Raw genomic sequence first — 18,130 nt, forward strand, 5'->3', positions numbered from 1 at the left:
TCAATTTTGCCATTTTAAGAAATGCAAATGGGATGTGTGTGGTCATAGGTTTGTAAATGTTTGTTTTGCTGGTCCACTTAATGTTTGTATATTTCAAACCATACTCAGTTACCTGCCTGCAGTTATTTACTTGAGGAAATAGAAGGTATTTACATTACTTAAAAGATGTAATTTATGTGCTAAGATCTCAATGTTGTCACCACAGAAAAGAAATGGTACCTATGTGACCAGATGGAAGTGGTAGCTGATACGATGGCGGTGATCATTTTGCAGTTTTTGAATGTATCATATCAACATGTTGGGCACCTTAAACTTAACACAATGTTCAGTGTCAATTGTATCTCAATAAAGCAGGAAAAAAGAGAAATGGCTAGGATCTCATTTTATTCAATATGATGAAAACTAGAAAAATCTTTTTTTAAGATACACAAAATAAGATATGATCAAATGTATGAACATGTCATCTTTCAAGAAGAAAAATCTACTCTGTAACAATGACAATTCTATTCAAATAAATGTATAAACCTAGAAAACATTGTAATTTATATGGGGCATTGAGACTATCTTAAGAACTGGAATAGTAAAGAAATATGAATATAGAATAAGATTATGAGTGTAATTTTGTTATCAAAGGAAAAAGAGAGCAATTTCCTCTTGAAGTAAAAAACTGTGCCAGAATGTGAAAGATTAGCAAAGACAAATTTTGAATGTGTAAGTTGTAGAAGTTTGATGAAAAGGAAACTTTGTTTCCTTTAAAATTTTTTTTTTAAATGTTTACTAAATTTTGTGAGAGAGAGAGAGAGAGAGAGAGAGAGCGAGTGAGAGCACGAACAGGGGAAGGGCAGAGAGAGAGGGACACAAAGAATCCAAAGCAGGCTCCAGGCTCTTAACTACCAGCACAGAGCCCGACATGGGGCTTGATGTCACAAACCGTGAGATCATGACCTGAGCCAAAGTCCGGATGCTTACCGACTGAGCCACCCAGACACCCCAGGAAACTTTGTCTCCTTGGTTTATAATACCTGCAAATTATGAGTCTAAAAGGAAACAATGAAGTATGTTAAAATTTTGATAAAATTGGCTCTGTTTTAATGGGCTTAGTCATAAGACTTTAAAAAGGTCTTTCTGGCAATTGTTATATTAACACACGGGTAGAATTTGGTTTTGTTTTTCTCTATGTTAAAATGACACACTAGTCTTAGAATATTCTTCTTCTTCTTTTTCTCTTTCTTCTTCTTCTTCTTCTTCTTTTTCTTCTTCTGAAAGACAGACTGCCACATGCAGTGGCTCATTTGGATGTGTCTGGAGTCTTGCGGGCTCAACTACCCTACGTTCTCCTACAAATGGCCCTTGAGAGCTTGTTTGGAGGTTCTAGCAGAAGAGCACAGTGACCTGTATGCACTTGACGGAGGAACAGTCCTTCTTTATGGGGGAAGGTCATCCTCTTCCACCGCGTGCAGCTTTGGGAGGGGAAGGGACGTACAGGGAACAGTGAGGTAGAAAGGGGACACCTGCCTAGCGAGCCAGATCAGCCAAATCAACCCTGGCAATCAATGAGGTGACGGATGTCACAGCCAGATCACCCTCACATCCTCAGTTTGTTCTTAACAAGAGGTAGTGAAAGTTATTTTCAATTTCTGTATAATCTGCCCAAATAGCAGATAGTATATATCTGATCAGAATAACTTGCTGTGTTTTGAGCTTTGTCATGCCCTTGATTATTTAAAAACAAAACAGTGCTCACATCAGCAGCACATATATTAAAAACAAAACAATAGCAGAAGTTCCTCATTTCTTAAATAAAGTTTCTTATAATCATACCTACAGTTTTTTTTTTAATTTTTTTTCAACATTTATTTATTTTTGGGACAGAGAGAGACAGAGCATGAACGGGGGAGGGGCAGAGAGAGAGGGAGACACAGAATCGGAAACAGGCTCCAGGCTCTGAGCCATCAACCCAGAGCCCGACGTGGGGCTCGAACTCACGGACCGCGAGATCGTGACCTGGCTGAAGTCAGACGCTTAACCAACTGCGCCACCCAGGCGCCCCCAGTTATGTTTATTTTTTTAAGTTTATTTATTTTGAGAGAGAAAGAGAGAGCATGAGCAGGGGAGGGGCAGAGAGAGAGAGAAAGAGAATCCCAAGCAGGCTCTGCACTGACAGCACGGAGCCTGACACAAGGCTTGAACTCACAAACCACAAGATCATGACCTGAGCCCAACGCTTAACTGACTGAGCCACACAGGGGCCCATCTACAGTTATGTTTATTTAGTACTAGCATATTGCTTCTCTGATTAATAGGCAGCAACGGTGCCTGGGTTAAGCATCTGATTTCAGCTCAGGTCATGATCTCGCAGTTTATGGGTTTGAGCCCTGCGTTGGGCTCTGTGCTGACAGCTCAGAGCTGGGAGCCTGCTTCTGATTCTGGGTCTCCCTCTCTCTCTCTGCCCCTCCTGCTGGCACTCTGCTCTTTCTCAAAAATAAACAGACATTGGGGTGCCTGGGTGGCACAACTGGTTAAGCATCCAACTCTTGCTCTCTGCCCAGGTCATGATCTCACAGTTGGTGAGTTTGAGCCCCGTATCAGGCTCTGTACCATCAGTGATTGGCATTCTGTCTCTCCCTCTCTCTGCCCCTCCCCTGCTTGTGCTCTGTCTCTCCCTCTCAAAATAAATAAATAAACCTAAAAAAAATGGACATTAAAGAAAAATTTTTTTAATTAGGTAGCCACGCTACAACCATTCATTGTTTCCAGGCATGTATACTTCCGTCTTAAGCTAGGGATGATTCTTTTTTGAAAATTCTTTTTGACATTACCTTCCTAAGATCAGTTCGGTAGTTTATAAAAATGCAATGGGTTTTCACATGTCAAACCATCTTTGGTGCTTCCGGGATAGCTAAAATGCCAGAGGCTTCATCTCTCACGTTATAACCCATGATGTGTCTCTCATTCACAATCAGGAGGGAGAGTAGGTAGAATTAATTATGTATGTTTAAAATGCTCCATATTTCTTATGGCCCTTTGTAGCAACGTGGATGGAACTGGAGAGTGTGATGCTAAGTGAAATAAGTCATACAGAGAAAGACAGATACCATATGTTTTCACTCTTATGTGGATCCTGAGAAACTTAACAGAAACCCATGGGGGAGGGGAAGGAAAAAAAAAGAGGTTAGAGTGGGAGAGAGCTAAAGCATAAGAGACTGTTAAAAACTGAGAACAAACTGAGGGTTGATGGGGGGTGAGAGGGAGGGGGGGGTGGGTGATGGGTATTGAGGAGGGCACCTTTTGGGATGAGCACTGGGTGTTGTATGGAAACCAATTTGACAATAAATTTCATATATTGAAAAAAAATGCTCCATATTTCTTAGTCGTCTTACTACTGTTATAGGATTTGCATTATGTATTAAGGCCACAAAATGCGATAAACTATCCAATCAAAAAAAGTACATTCTATCTTCCCCATGTTTATTTTTAAAAGTAGATTTGTCTGTGTCCCCATTTCCACCATACATTCTTACTTTTGAGAAACACTGGCAAAAACCATAACCCGGTGGGATTTTACTCTCCTCTTCTCTGATATAGTTGCCTCGCCTAATAAATCAACAGAGGCTTCAGTCTAATCAACAAGTGGTTTTTGCTTTCTCTACATGCTTACCTGAAGTCCTCTGCTACACATTAAAGTGTCTCAAACAAAGGACAGTCCCAGGGACGTGGCGAGAAAGATTACACCAGGTACTCTTAACTGGAATAGGCTTATAGGGCCAGACTTCTCACCATAAACTGACATTGTAACCATAAGCAAATATCTATAGACTGAACCATAGGACCGAATCAGGATTGCTAGGACTCGTTTTAGTACAGAAACAAACAACTTCACGCAAGTACGCTGTTGATCCAAAGTTTATGAGTCAAGAAAATCACATGATGCCAAAATTCTCAACAAGATACTAGCAAATCGAATTCAACAGTATATTAAAAGAAGTATTCACCACGATCAGGTGGGATTCATTCCTGGGCTGCAGGGCTGGTTCAATATTTGCAAACCAATCAATGTAATACATCACATTAATAGAAGAAAGGATAAGAACCATATGATCCTGTCAATAGATGTAGGAAAAGTGTTTGACAAAATATAGCACCCTTTCTTAATAAAAACTCTTAAGCAAGTTGAGATAGAAGGAACATACCTTAACATCATAAAAGCCATATATGAAAAGCCCACAGCTAATATCATCCTCAATGGGGAAAAACTGAGAGCTTTCCCCCTGAGATCAGAAACATGCAGGGATGTCCACTGTCACCACTGTTGTTTAACATACTGTTGGAAGTCCTAGCCTCAGCAATCAGACAACAAAATGAAATAAAAGGCATCCGAATTGGCAAAGAAGTCAAAAGTTCACTTTTCGCAGATGACATGATACTTCACATGGAAAATCCAAAGACTCCACCAAAAAGCTGCTAGAACTGATACATGGATTCATCAAAGTCACAAGATACAAAATCAATGTACAGAAATCAGTTGCATTTCTATACACCAATAATGAAGCAACATAAAGAGAAATCAAGAAATTAATCCCATTTACAATTGCACCAAGAACTACAAAATACCTAGGAATAAACCTAAGCAAAGATGTAAAAGATCTGTATACTGAAAACTATAGAAGACTCATGAAGGAAATTGAAGAAGACACAAGGAAATGGAAAAATATTCCATGCTCATGGATTGGAAGAACAAATATTGTTAAAATGTCAATACTACCCAAAGCAGTCTACACATTCAATGCAGTCCCTATCAAAATTGCACTGACATTCTTCTCAAAGCTAGAACAAACAATCCTAAAATTTGTTTGGAACCACAAAAGACCCTGAATAGCCAAAGTAATGTTGAAAAAGAAAACCAAAGCAGGAGGCACACAATCCCAGACTTTAGCCTCTAGTACAAAGCTGTAATCATCAAGACAGTATGGTGTTGGCACAAGAACAGACACATAGACGAATGGAATAGAGAACCCAGAATTAGACCCACAAATGTATGGCCAACTAATCTTTGACAAAGCAGAAAAGAGTATCCAATGGAAAAAAGACCGTCCCTTTAGCAAATGGTGCTGGGAGAACTGGACAGCAACATGAGGAAGAATGAAACTGGACCACTTTCTTACACCATACAAAAAAATAAACTCAAAATGGATGAAAGACCTGAATGTGAGACAGGAAACCATCAAAACCCTAGAGGAGAAAACAGGCAATAACCTCTTTGACCTCAGCCACAGCAACTTCTTGCTCTACACATCTCCAAAGGCGAGGGAAATACAAGCAAAAATGAACTACTGGGACCTCATCAAGATAAAAAGCTTCTGCACTGCAAAGGAAACAATAAACAAAACTAAAAGGCAACCGATGGAATGGGAGGAGATATTTGCAAATGACATAATAGATAAAGGGTTAGTATCCAAAATCTATAAAGAACTTACCAAACTCAACACCCAAAAAACAAATAATCCAGTGAAGAAATGGGCAGAAGACATGAATAGATGCTTTTCCAAAGAAGACATCCAGATGGCCAACAGACACATGAAAAGGTGCTCGATATCACTCATCATCAGGGAACTACAAATCAAAACCACATTGAGATACCACCTCACACCAGTCAGAGTGGCTAAAATTAACAACTCCGGAAACAACAGATGATGGCGAGGATATGGAGAAATGGGAATCCTCTTGCACTGGTGGTGGGAATGCAAACTGGTGCAGCCACTCTGGAAAACAGTGTGGAGGTTCCTCAAAAAATTAAAAATAGAACTACCCTACAACCCAGAGATAACACTACTAGGAATTTATCCAAAGGATATAGGAGTGATGATTCATAGGGGCACACGTACCCCAATGTTTATAGCAGCACTTTAAACGATAGCCAAGTCATGGAAAAAGCCCAAATGTCTATCAACTGATGAATGGATAAAGAAGATGTGGTTTATATATACAATGGAATACTACTTGGCAATGAGAATGAATGAAATGCAGCAACGTGGGTGGAACTGGAGGGTATTATGCTAAGTGAAATAAGTCAGTCAGAGAAAGGCAGATACCATATGTTTTCACTCATGTGGAACTTGAGAAACTTAACAGAAGACCATCGGGGAGGTCCAAGGGGGAAAAATAGTTCAAACAGAGAGGGGAAACAAAGCATAAGAGACTCAAACACAGAGAACAAACTGAGGGTTGATGGGTTGGGGGGGGATGGGCCATGAGAATTGAGGAGGGCACTTGTAGGGTGAGCACTAGGTGTTGTATGTAAGCGATGAATCATGGGAATCTAAGAGCACACCGTATATACTGTATGTTGGCTAACTTGACAACAAATTATTTAAAAAAATGAGAAGAATAAATCACATGAGCCAAATAAGTTCATCAGGGGAATATAATTGTGGTTGTTTGTTTTAGAATGGTATTGGATTGTTTTTAATGCTTTGTATTTGATGTGCTTATAAGGAAGTCCTTTTTCCCTTTTTTTTTTCTTTTCTACTTTCTTCTAGACCTATCTCCAAGGCTCAATTTAGCAAGCTATGCTTATGCAAACTAAAAGAAAATATTTTTTTAGTGATATCTTGTTCCCATTGACCCCTCAGAATTCAAGAGTGAGCACATTTACTGAGTCCCCAGAAATTAATTTATTTGTAAAGATCAAAAGAAACTGCCCTCCTCTTTACCAGGATGTAATTGGACAAATCTATTACACAAACAAATCCATCTAAAAGGTTTTATATTTGAGAAAAAAAAATTTCATCTAATTGGCTATAAGGAACAAGAGTTATACCTCCTGTATGTATAATGACCTTCCAGGAGACTGGTCTGGTGAGCCTATTCTGTGGTTCACAGTGTCCCAACATTATACTGGTAAGGAAGTTCATTTGCTGTCAGGTCACCAACCCTAGGAAATGTTAGAGACCTTGAGAAAAAGATGAAGTCTCTTATTTTTAGGGACTGCAAGTAGAGCCTGATAGAGATTGATTTTTTGGCTTTGGTTTTAGCTTTGGTTTTTTAGTTTTGGATGATATTGGAATAGATGAGCAAAGACATCCAACATTGAATAATTAAAATATTAACACTAGACAATATCCACTCGATATAAAAGATAGCAGCAAAGGAGGAACAAAGATAAAAAAAATGTATGATATAAAAAAATGAAATGGCAGGTGTAAATTCAACTATATTAATGATAATATTAAGTGTAAATGAATCAAACAGTCCAATCAAAAAGGAGAGATTTTTCAGACTAGATAAAACAAAAACAAGCTCCAACTACATGCTATCTACAAGAGGCACACTTTAGATGCCATCACATGAATAGATTGAAAGTAAAAGGATAGAAAAGATGTATGATGCAAAGCAAACAGCAACCATAAGAAGGCTGGAGTGGCTATACTGATACAGGAAAAAATAGACTCGTAAACAAAATGTCATTAGAAATAAGGAGGCACATTTTCTAATGATAAAAGCATAAAGCCATGAGGAAATTATAAACATATATGCACCTAGCAACACACACACATACACCATGAAGGTTGATAGAATTGAGGGGAGAAGTAGACAGTGTAATAATAATTTTCAGGGACTCTCATACCTCACTTTCAATGTTGGATAGAACAACTGGACAGAAAATTAGCAAGGAAATGGAAGAATTGAACAGTATTGTACACAAGCTAGATTTAAAAGACAGATCTACCCAATGACAGAAGAATACACATTCTCCTTACATAGAATATTAGACCAGATTTCAGGCTGCAACATAAGTCTCAATACATTTAAATTGGCTGAAATCTTTCCAACCACATTCTCTAATCAGGATGGTGTGAGGTTGGAAATTAATAGCAAAAAGAAATTGGGGATATTAACAAATATGTGGAAATTAAGCATCATACTACTAAATAACCAGTGTATCAAAGAAGAAATCACGGGGGTACCGGGGTGGCTCAGTGAGTTGAGCGCCTGATTCTTGGTTTCGGCTCAGGTCATGATCCCAGGGTGGTGGGATCCAGCCCCACATTGGACTGAGGGATGAGCCTGGAGCCTGCTTGGGATTCTCTCTCTCCCTTTCCCTCTGTCCTTCCCCTACTCATGCTCTCTCTCTCTCTCTCTCTCTCTCTCTCTCTAAAATTAAAAAAAAAAAAAGAAAAAGAAAAAAAAGAAAATAAGATGCATGAAAATGAGGACACAACATAAAAAGTCTATGGGATGCAACAAAACAGCACACAGAGGAAACTGTATAGGTATAAGTGCCTACTTTAAAAAAAAAAAAGGTCTCATATCAACAACCTCATCAACACCAGAAAAAGAAGACCAAACTAAAACAAAAGCAATACAAGGAAGGAAACGATAAGAATTAGAATGGATATTAATGACATAGAGGACACAAAAACAATTAAGAAAATCAAGGAAACCAAAAGTTGCTTCTTTGAAAAAAGCAAGATTGACAGACTTCTAATTGAACTAAAGAAAAACAAAACTTCAAATGACTCAAGTCAGGAATAAAAGAGGGGTCGTTAGTACTGACCTTTCAGAAATAAAAAGAATTACAAGCAACTCTTTGCCAATGAACTAGACAGCTTAGATGAAATGGACAAATGCCCAGAAAAACGTATGCTACTCAAACTGACTTGAGGAGAAACAGAAAATCTGAGAAAATCTGAATAGATCCATGACAAGTAAAGAGATTGAATTGGTAATCCAAAATATATACATATATATCAAAAAATAAAACAAAAACAAAAACAAAATCTTATAAAAAGAAAAGCCCAGGACCAGATGGTTTCACTGGTGAATTCTACCAAATATTTAAAAAAGAATAGGGGCGCCTGGGTGGCGCAGTCGGTTAAGCGTCCGACTTCAGCCAGGTCACGATCTCGCGGTCGTGAGCTCGAGCCCCGCGTCAGGCTCTGGGCTGATGGCTCAGAGCCTGGAGGCTGTTTCCGATTCTGTGTCTCCCTTTCTGCCCCTCCCCCTCTCTCTGCCCCTCCCCCGTTCATGCTCTGTCTCTCTCTGTCCCAAAAAATAAATAAACGTTGAAAAAAAAATTTTTTTTAATAAATAAATAAATAAATAAATAAATAAGAATAAATACCAGTTCTTCACAAACTTTTCCAAAGAATATAAGAGGAATGTATACTTCCCAACTCATTCTATGAGGCCAATATTACCTCGATACCAAAACAAGACAAAGATACCACAAGAAAACTATAGACCGATGTTTCTTATAGTCACAAAAATCCTCAACAAAATACCAACAAATGGAATTCAGAAATAAATAACAAAATGTGTATACCATGACCAGGTGGGATTTACCCCAGGAATGCAAGTTTGGTTTAATATGCAAAAATCAATTAATGTAATATACCATATCAAGAGAATAAAGGAAAAATGACATAATCATCTCAATAGACACAAATTCAATGCAATTTCTACCAAAATCCCAATTGCTTTTTCTTGCAGAAATGGACAAGCTTATAAATTAAATTCATATGATGAAAATGCAAAGGATCACAAGTAGCCCAAACACTCCTAAACAAGAAGAACTCCAACAAAAAGAAAGTGGAAGGATTCCTACTTTCCAATTTCAAAACTTACAGAGCTGTAATGATCAACAGTGTAGTACTGGAATAGTGATAGGTACATAGATTGATGGTGAAATAATTGAGAGTCCAGAAATAAACCCTCCCATTTATGGTCAACTGATTTTTGAGAAGAGTGGCAAAACAATTAAGTGGGGGGAAAGAACCGTCTCTCCAAGAATTGGTGCTGGGACAATTAGATATCCAAAGGCAACAGAATAAAGAAATACAGTATACCATATACAAAAATAAACTAAAAATGGATCAAAGGCATAAATGAAAGAGTTAAAGTTGTAAAACTCTTAGAAGAAAACTTCAGGACTAAAACTTCATGAGCAAACAGTGGAATATTTACTCAGCAATCTGGGGTAATAAAAATCTTCTATAACTGTGATGATAGTTGCACCACCCTGTGAACATACTAAAAGCCAACGTATTGTGTACTTTAAATGAGTGAATTGGATGCTATGTGATTTATATCTCAATCAAGATAAGAATAGCTTTGGAAGGATAGTGGGTATTGAAAATTCAATCCTAGTTCTTTGTGAAATGTCCAAATAGAAGTCAATGTTCTGGCTGTAGTAGTTGTTCAATACCATATGCTCCACATTTATTGACCACGCAAAACGATGAGGCTTCTATGCAAATAGGACAGGTCAAAGAGCCCCCAAATATAATGCAATCAGCCATTTTTATGATCATGAATAATTTTTTGAGGTTTGTGATCATAGAGGTGGAGTTATAAAAATTATCCAGAACTGGGAAATAAACCAAAAGGAGGACTAGAGGTCTTCATGTAGATGTCTTGTTAACATCATGCAAGGGCACGGCTTCGCAAGTCTGCCTATAGATCATCTGACTCTCCGGGGGTGTGTACCTTTGTTTGATTTACCATTTACTGTTAATTTAAGGGTCTACATTTTGCAACTCTGTAAAGTTAGATCCTAACTTGTAGAAAGTTTAATAAGGTATAAATCTGTTGGTTTGGTTTAGTTTGGTTTGTCCAGTAGAGATGCAAATGACTTCTAAAAGGTAGCCCCAAAGTTGTGTTTTATTGCCCTCTAGGGCATTAACGACTTTGCATTTAACCCATCAATCGTATTCCAGCATTCTTTGGCATCCTGCTGGTTCCTTTGTTAAACACCTAAGGAAAACTTGGATGCATGCTCATTACATGCATGCATAAAAATTATATTTTTAATATTTTTAAAATTACACTTTGCCAAACTATTTGGAGAGAACGCTGTGCTGGAAACAGATCCCAGACTTCTTAAACTCTTCCCAAATGGCCCAAATCCCTAAGCAAAAGGATGCGTGATTGTGTAGTTTAGAGATTTTAAAAATTGAGTTTGAGGGGTACCTGGCTGACTTAGTCAGTGGAGTATGCAATTCTTGATCTCGGGCTTGTGAGTTCAAGCCCCATGTTGGCTATTGAGATTATACAAAAGTAAAATCTTTAAAAAATGTTGGGGGGCTCCTGGGTGGCTGGGTTGGTTAGGTGCCTGACTTCGGATCAGGTCATGATCTCATGGTTCATGAGTTCAAGCCCCGCGTCAGGGTCTGTGCTGACAGCTCAGAGCCTGGAGCCTGCTTCGGATTCTGTGACACTCTCTCTCTCTCTCTTTGTCCCTCCCCTGCTTGTGCTTTGTCTCTCTCTCTCTCAAAAATAAATAAATATTAAAAAATATTGTTTTGAATTGAGTTTAAATCCTGGCTCTGGCACTTACTGTGTGACCTTGGGCAGAGTATCTAATGTCTACGAGCCTCAGGCTTCCCTTCTACAAAATGTGAATGGCAATGCCTTCCTCAAGAGATTTTAGTGAGGAGGAAGTGGGATCAAGCAAAATCACAAATGTGGAAGAGCCTATGACTGGTAAGCACCACTTATTTGTATCCATAATATGTATGGAGCATATATTCATGTATGGGTTTTTTCTGGGCCCTGAAGTAGATGTTCTATTGCCCTATAGAGTATTAACTAATTCTGCATCTTATTTATCAGTCTTGTTTCAGTATTCTTTGTCATTTTACTGGTTGACTGTTACTATTTACGATTCTTCTCTTCCTGAATTTTCGCTTATAGTTTAAAAAAATTTTTTTTTAACATTTATTTATTATTGAGAGACAGAGAGACACTGAGCATGAGTAGGGAAGGGGCAGAGAGAGGGGAAGACACAGAATCCGAAGCAGGCTCCAGGCTCTGAGCTGTCTGCACAGAGCCCAATGCAGCACTCGAACTCACAAACTACGAGGTCATGACCCGAGCCGAAGTTGGCCACTTACCCGACTGAGACACTCAGGAGCCCCATCTTCCTGAATTTTCAATAAAGACACTGCACTTCCAGAATTAAAGGGAAAATTAAAGATCACTTACAGCAAACTCTTCCTTTTACATATGGGGAAACTAAGCCGAGGCTCGGGAAGGCTGGGCAGTTTTCCAAGGTCATGAGCTGGTCGTTGTCAAAGGCAGAATACGAGCCCAGAGCTGTCTGACTACAGAGTCTAAATTCTGTGTCATTGCACTAGCGATCTGGGGTAGGGTCTGATCAGTTCAGAGGTTGCAATATTGGTTGCCACATTTTCTTTTCTATCACCAGCACCTCGTGCAGAATAATGCTCTTTTGTGGAGTGAATAAATGACAGGATATGGAGAGGAAGACGAGGGATCAACAAAGACTTCTCTTTCTGGTTCTGAGGTTGTGCCGAAAGGCTTGAAAACTGAGTGTATTTGTGACAGTTCTCCAAAGAAACAGAACCAATCTGATGGTGTGTGTGTGTGTGTGTGTGTGTGTGTGTGTGTGTGTAAAAAGAGAGCTTGATTTATTTTATTTTTAAAATATTTATTTAGTTTTGAGAGAAAGACAGAGAGTGAGCAAGGGAGGGGCAGAGAGAGACGGAGACACAGAATCTGAAGCAGACTCCAGGCTCTGAGCTCTCAGCACAGAGCCTGACTCGGGGATCAAACCCACAAACTGTGAGATCATGACTTGAGCTGAAGTTGGATGCTCAACTGACTGAGCCACCCAGGTGCCCCTGGTCAGTCTTTTTCTTAAGGCCTTCAACTGACTGGGTGAGGTCTGCCCCCATTATGCAGGGTAATCTGCTTTACTCAAATTCTACTTATGAAAATGTCAATCTCATCTAAAAAAAAACAAAAACAAAAACAAAAAAGTCTTCAAAGCAACACCAAGAAGTGTTTGACCAAGTATCTGGAAACCATGGCCCAGCCAACTTGAAACATAAACATCACATTTGTGTACCCTTCTGGCTATGGGTGTCCGAACAAAATCTTAACTACGTAATTGATCAATCTAGGATATAAAAACTCTCCTGGATTCTAAAATAGGCCAAAATGTTTGGTCTAGAGACGGGGAAATCATGGAGGTCATGGAGACTCTGAGAAAACCTCGGAGGTATGTTGGGGCTTTGGGAGCCAACCAGAGGGCTGACGTAGAACTAAAGAGGGTCAGTTGAAGATAGGCAGATCTTAGTTTGCTCTAAGAAGGAATGTTTTGAGAGCTGTCTGAAAATAGAACAGAATGGGCTTTCTTGGGATGTCATGAGCTCCCTAACACTGGAGGTATGCAAGCAGAGTGATGTTGCAGAGGACTCTATTGGTGGAGGGCTCATGAGACAGGGGTGAGTGCACCCACAGGCATGATGGAAATGGCACTAAAATGGCACTAAACAGTTCTAAACTGTGGCTCCTTGTTCTGGCTCTATCACTAGCTTGCCACGTGACCTTCAATGAGTCCCCATCCCTTTCGAGGTCTTTTGGCCCCCAAAGTAGAAAGAAGGGAGGTGAATTAGATATTCTTTGAAGTCACTTGCAATACCAATATCTTTTCAAAGCTAAGAACTCAGGATCTGAAGACCGCTATAGTTTTGAGTTACATGCATACCCATGCAGGACAACCCATCTTGTTCCACATACCAAAATGTCTGCTCAGACATCAATTCCTCCTTACAGACTGACTCCTCAACAGCTCAGTTCTTCCCAAAGAGTCAGGCACTGGGCAGCAGGACTCCTGAGATGCCTGTTCTCTCCCTTCCCTTATTTCCCTGGAACAATTTCCAAGAGCATTTCTACTCTGTAGATCCTTAGGCAACATGCCATCTAACTCTTAGGGGAAGCCCCACTGGCTTGCTAACTTTCAAAAGAAATTCTGAATTCATTTCTTTTGAATTCCTGATGCAAGAATTTTTATTTTAATTCCGCGATTTAATTACAACCTATTTTATTGTAGCCAAAAGACTTCATTGAATTAGCGATTAGGCAAGAAGGTAAAATGATGAGACTTTCTAAACATGTGGAATTTGAGATAAAAAAAACAAGCTGCTGTGCAGACAGGAAGAAAGAAATGGAGACAGAAGGGTTCCACATTATAGCTTTCAAGTGGATAGTCACGTGGTCTCATGAGTGTGGTTGTAATTATATGCATTAATTCTCATGGCTTCATTCCAAAGTGTTCAATTATCACAATCATGTAGCTGAGAGGGAAGAGAGTGCCTATTACTGGCAGATATCACAGTCCAGCCAGTGTAATTTTTGAAGGAAGCAGTGGCCTTAAGGAAAAAAAATATATATATAATATATATATCATATATAAAAATATAAATTATCATATATATGATATATAACATATATATTATAAATATATAAAAATAATAATATATAAATATACATTATATATTATATAATGCATATTTATAAATTATATATATTATATAATGTATATTTATAAATTATATAAATTTATAAAATTATATAAATTTATAAATTATATAAATATATGATATACATAAAATCGTGCCCTTATTTTTTTTTCCAAAAAAGATTACTTAAAGAAAACTTCTTTAGCATTTGCCCTGTAGCAAGAATCTTACATGCATCAAACCACTTAATCCTGGCAGCAATTCTGTGATGCAGATGTTATTAACCCTCATTTTACACATGGGAGAACAGAGCCCCAAAGAGGACAAGCTGACTTGCCTAAGATTACTCAGCCAGGAAGTGACAGGACCGTTTCTAAATGTCCTCCAGCTGACTCACTGAGTGTGGTCCTCCCTGCGCTGGGCCCCTGTTCTCTGCTCCATGAGAAGGAGTAATCCCTGCCCTGACTAATGTGCGATGCACAGCGTACAAGCACAGACTATTAGATGTATGATTATGATGGGGGCAAAGGACAAGAATTGGGACAGTTGAAGGAAAAAGTGTTTTGAAACTAAAACACAGTGCTATTAAATTTTAGAGAGTATTGGTAAGTATTACTCATTTACTTTATTTTTTGTCTTTTTTTGAGAGCCAGAGAGAAAGGGAGAGAGTGCAACCAGGGAAGGGGCAGAGAGAGAGGAAGAGAGAGAAAATCCCAAGCACGCTCCAAGCCATCTGGACAGAACCCAGTGTGGGGCTCGATCCCACAAACTGTGAGATCATGACCTGAGCCAAAATCAAGAGTCAGACACTTAACCAACTGAGCTACCCAGGAACCCCCATCTTTTTGTCTTTATCCCTAAATTATTTTTTGTTTTTTTTTTTTACTTTTTTTTTTAATATTTAATTATTTTCAAGAGACAGAGCATGAGCATGAGCAGGGGAGGGGCAGAGAGAGGGAGACAGAATCTGAAGCAGGCTTCAGGCTCCCAGCTGTCAGCACAGAGCCTGATGTGGGGCTCAAACTCATGAATCGCAAGATCATGACCTGAATCGAAGCCGGACACTTAACCGACTGAGCCACCCAGGAGCTTCTACTTCTTTTTTTTTTTTTTTTTAAGTTTATTTATTTATTTTGAGAGAGTCGGAGTGAGAGAGAGCGAGCAGGGGAGGGGTTGAGAGAGAGGGAGGAGAGAGGATCTCAAGCTGGCTCTGTAACATCAGCACAGAGCCTGATTTTTTTCAATGTTTATTTATTTATTTTGAGAGAGAGAGAGAGAGAGAGAGAGAGAGAGCACAAGAGGGGGAGGGGCAGAGAGAAGGAGAGACAGAATCTCAAGTAAGCTCCATGCCATCTGTGCAGAGCCTGATGAGGGACTCAAACTCACAAACCGTTGAGATCATGACCTCAGCCGAACTCAAGAGTCAGTGGCTTAACCGTCTGAGCCACCCCGGTGCCGCCCTCCCGCCCCCCAAATTACTTCTTTTAAAAAAATTGTTTATTTATTCATTTAAGTAATCTCTACACCCAACATGGGGCTTGAACTCACTCTGAGATCAACAGTCACATGCTCTTCCTACTGAGCTAGCCAGGCGCCTCTACACATTTTAAATATGCATGTAAGTTTTATTTGTCCATCTGGATTCACCCTCCACACACTCATCCAGCCTGCAATGTGCATGGGAGGTGCGTCTGTACAAGCTGTAACCCCCATCAGCGTAGCCCACGTCGGCGGGACACTGTCAGTGCCGTGGCCGAGTCCCTTGGACCTCCCCCCACTTCAGCCCTCCACAGGCTCTCCACTGCCAGCATCTGCTCCTTGGTGGCTGAGGGCTTTTCCCACACAAGCTCTGTCTGCCAGGCTGGCAATCCAAAAGTACTTAGGAATTCACACCCGTCCCCAGGAGCAGCCTTTGGTCAGAGACGCTAGAGTCATAAACACCCCGACTCCTTGACCCTTTGGTGGAGACGTTTTGAGGCATGTGTTTCCATTGTTCCCCAGAGTTTCTCTGTGGGACCGAGCTCCAGTCACCCACCCTCCTCTACAAGCATTGCCTGAGCTTCTCCATAAATGATTGCACTGAAACCCTCATGGCATAGTGTGCCTCAGAGGGAAGCCGAACGAAGAGAAATTTCCTGGATGTCTGGCTTCCTGTTGCATTCAGCTAAGGGGAAAGAGGCAGCAGGAGCGGAGGCTTTTTACATTCTACCTTCCACCCTGGGGATGCCAAAGCCTGGCTCTGTTCTGGGCCCAAAGGTGCCAGCTCCTGTGAGGAGGCCCTCTTCACATTGCTCCCTCCGACTCCAAGTTCCAGTAAGTACTCCGTCCCCTTGCCCCTTCAGGCCTCAGGCCATAAATGGCACCTCATGTTTACTAGCCCCGGGGGTGTTCCAGTATTCCTTGCGATTATGCTCTGCTCCACTCACCCTTTTTGTAAGCAAAAACACTAACTCAAAAAGATACACGCACCACCATGTTCATTATATACGATGTTCATTATATACAATAGCCAAGGTATGGAAACAACCGAAGTGTCCATCCATGGATAAGCAGATGAAGAAATTGTGCAATAAATGCGATGGATATTATTCGACCATAAAAACAAATGAAATCTTGCCACTTGTGACAACATGGATGGACCTCACGAGCATGTGTGAAGTGAAACAAGTCAGACAGAGGAAGGCAATTATCATATGATCTCTTCACTTACGGATACGTCCTGGAATGTCCTACAGATGGAATCTAAAACCAAACAAAAAAACTTTCCTGGGAGGGCAGGAAAATTCTTAGATGAAACACTGATGGCTCAAAACCTAAAAGGGTCCCCAAGAAATGAGTTGTTAAGAGGCATCCAAGAGGCACACACAGATAGATGGTGGTGTGGGCAAGACTAGAAATCCCGGTCATCCAAACATAATAAAAGAAATAACTTGGTGCTCATTCAGTAAGCTGGAGATCCAGTTTAACTTCAGACAAACCACTTCCTCTGTCTGGACCTGTTTTTCCACTTGTAAATGAGGGAATCAGACTAAACTCTGTGGTCTAATGGCAAATACTTACATAGCAACCTAACATGGTCTATGTTCTACGCGCTTAAACTTTTATTCATTTGTTTTACCTTCACGGCAAAGGGTAAAGCTTGTTTGGAAGAGCCCTTGACACCCTTCCAAATGGCCTGCCCTCTCCCACACCAGCATCCCCTTCTCAGTCCGAGCAGGAGCTCTGAAGATCTGATGAATATGTTTAGCAGCAGACTGGCTCTTTCTCCGGGCCTATTGTGAAATATGCTTTCCTGGTAATTTCCTGTGGTAATCATCATGCTTTGCGATTTGGAACAAAGTAGAGACTGGACGAGTTAGTTTCATCCCCTTGTTTTGAACATAAAAGCGTCCGATCCTTTCCGTGATGTTTTTATTTTGACTTCAGAAAGAAGAAACAGATAGTCTTGATAAGGAAATAAACTCTCAGTAGCTGAATTGAGCTAAACCATGAAATGGATTATCCCCTGGCCCAACAAGGGCCTCCGTGATGTGTGACTCCAACCCACCAGTCATTTGGTAGTCTGAGTGCATGATGTCCCTGGGTTGGGCATCAGGAAATCCTGTAGGCTCTACCTTCAAAATATAGTCAGAATTTCTTGTCCATGGCACTGTCCTGTCCTGCCTGGATGATTGCAGTAATCACCACACTTTGTCTTTCTGTAGTCCATTCTCAAAATAGCATCCAGGTGACCCTTGTAAAATGTGACTTGGATCATGTCACTGCTCTGCCTGAAATCCTGCGATGGCTCCCCCTTCCTTCAGAGGAAAAATCCAATGTCCTTAAAATGGCCTTCAAGATCCTACATGAGCTACAACCCCCCTTAC

This window comes from Prionailurus viverrinus, chromosome A1, assembly GCF_022837055.1.
Source record: "Prionailurus viverrinus isolate Anna chromosome A1, UM_Priviv_1.0, whole genome shotgun sequence".
NCBI lineage: Eukaryota > Metazoa > Chordata > Mammalia > Carnivora > Felidae > Prionailurus > Prionailurus viverrinus.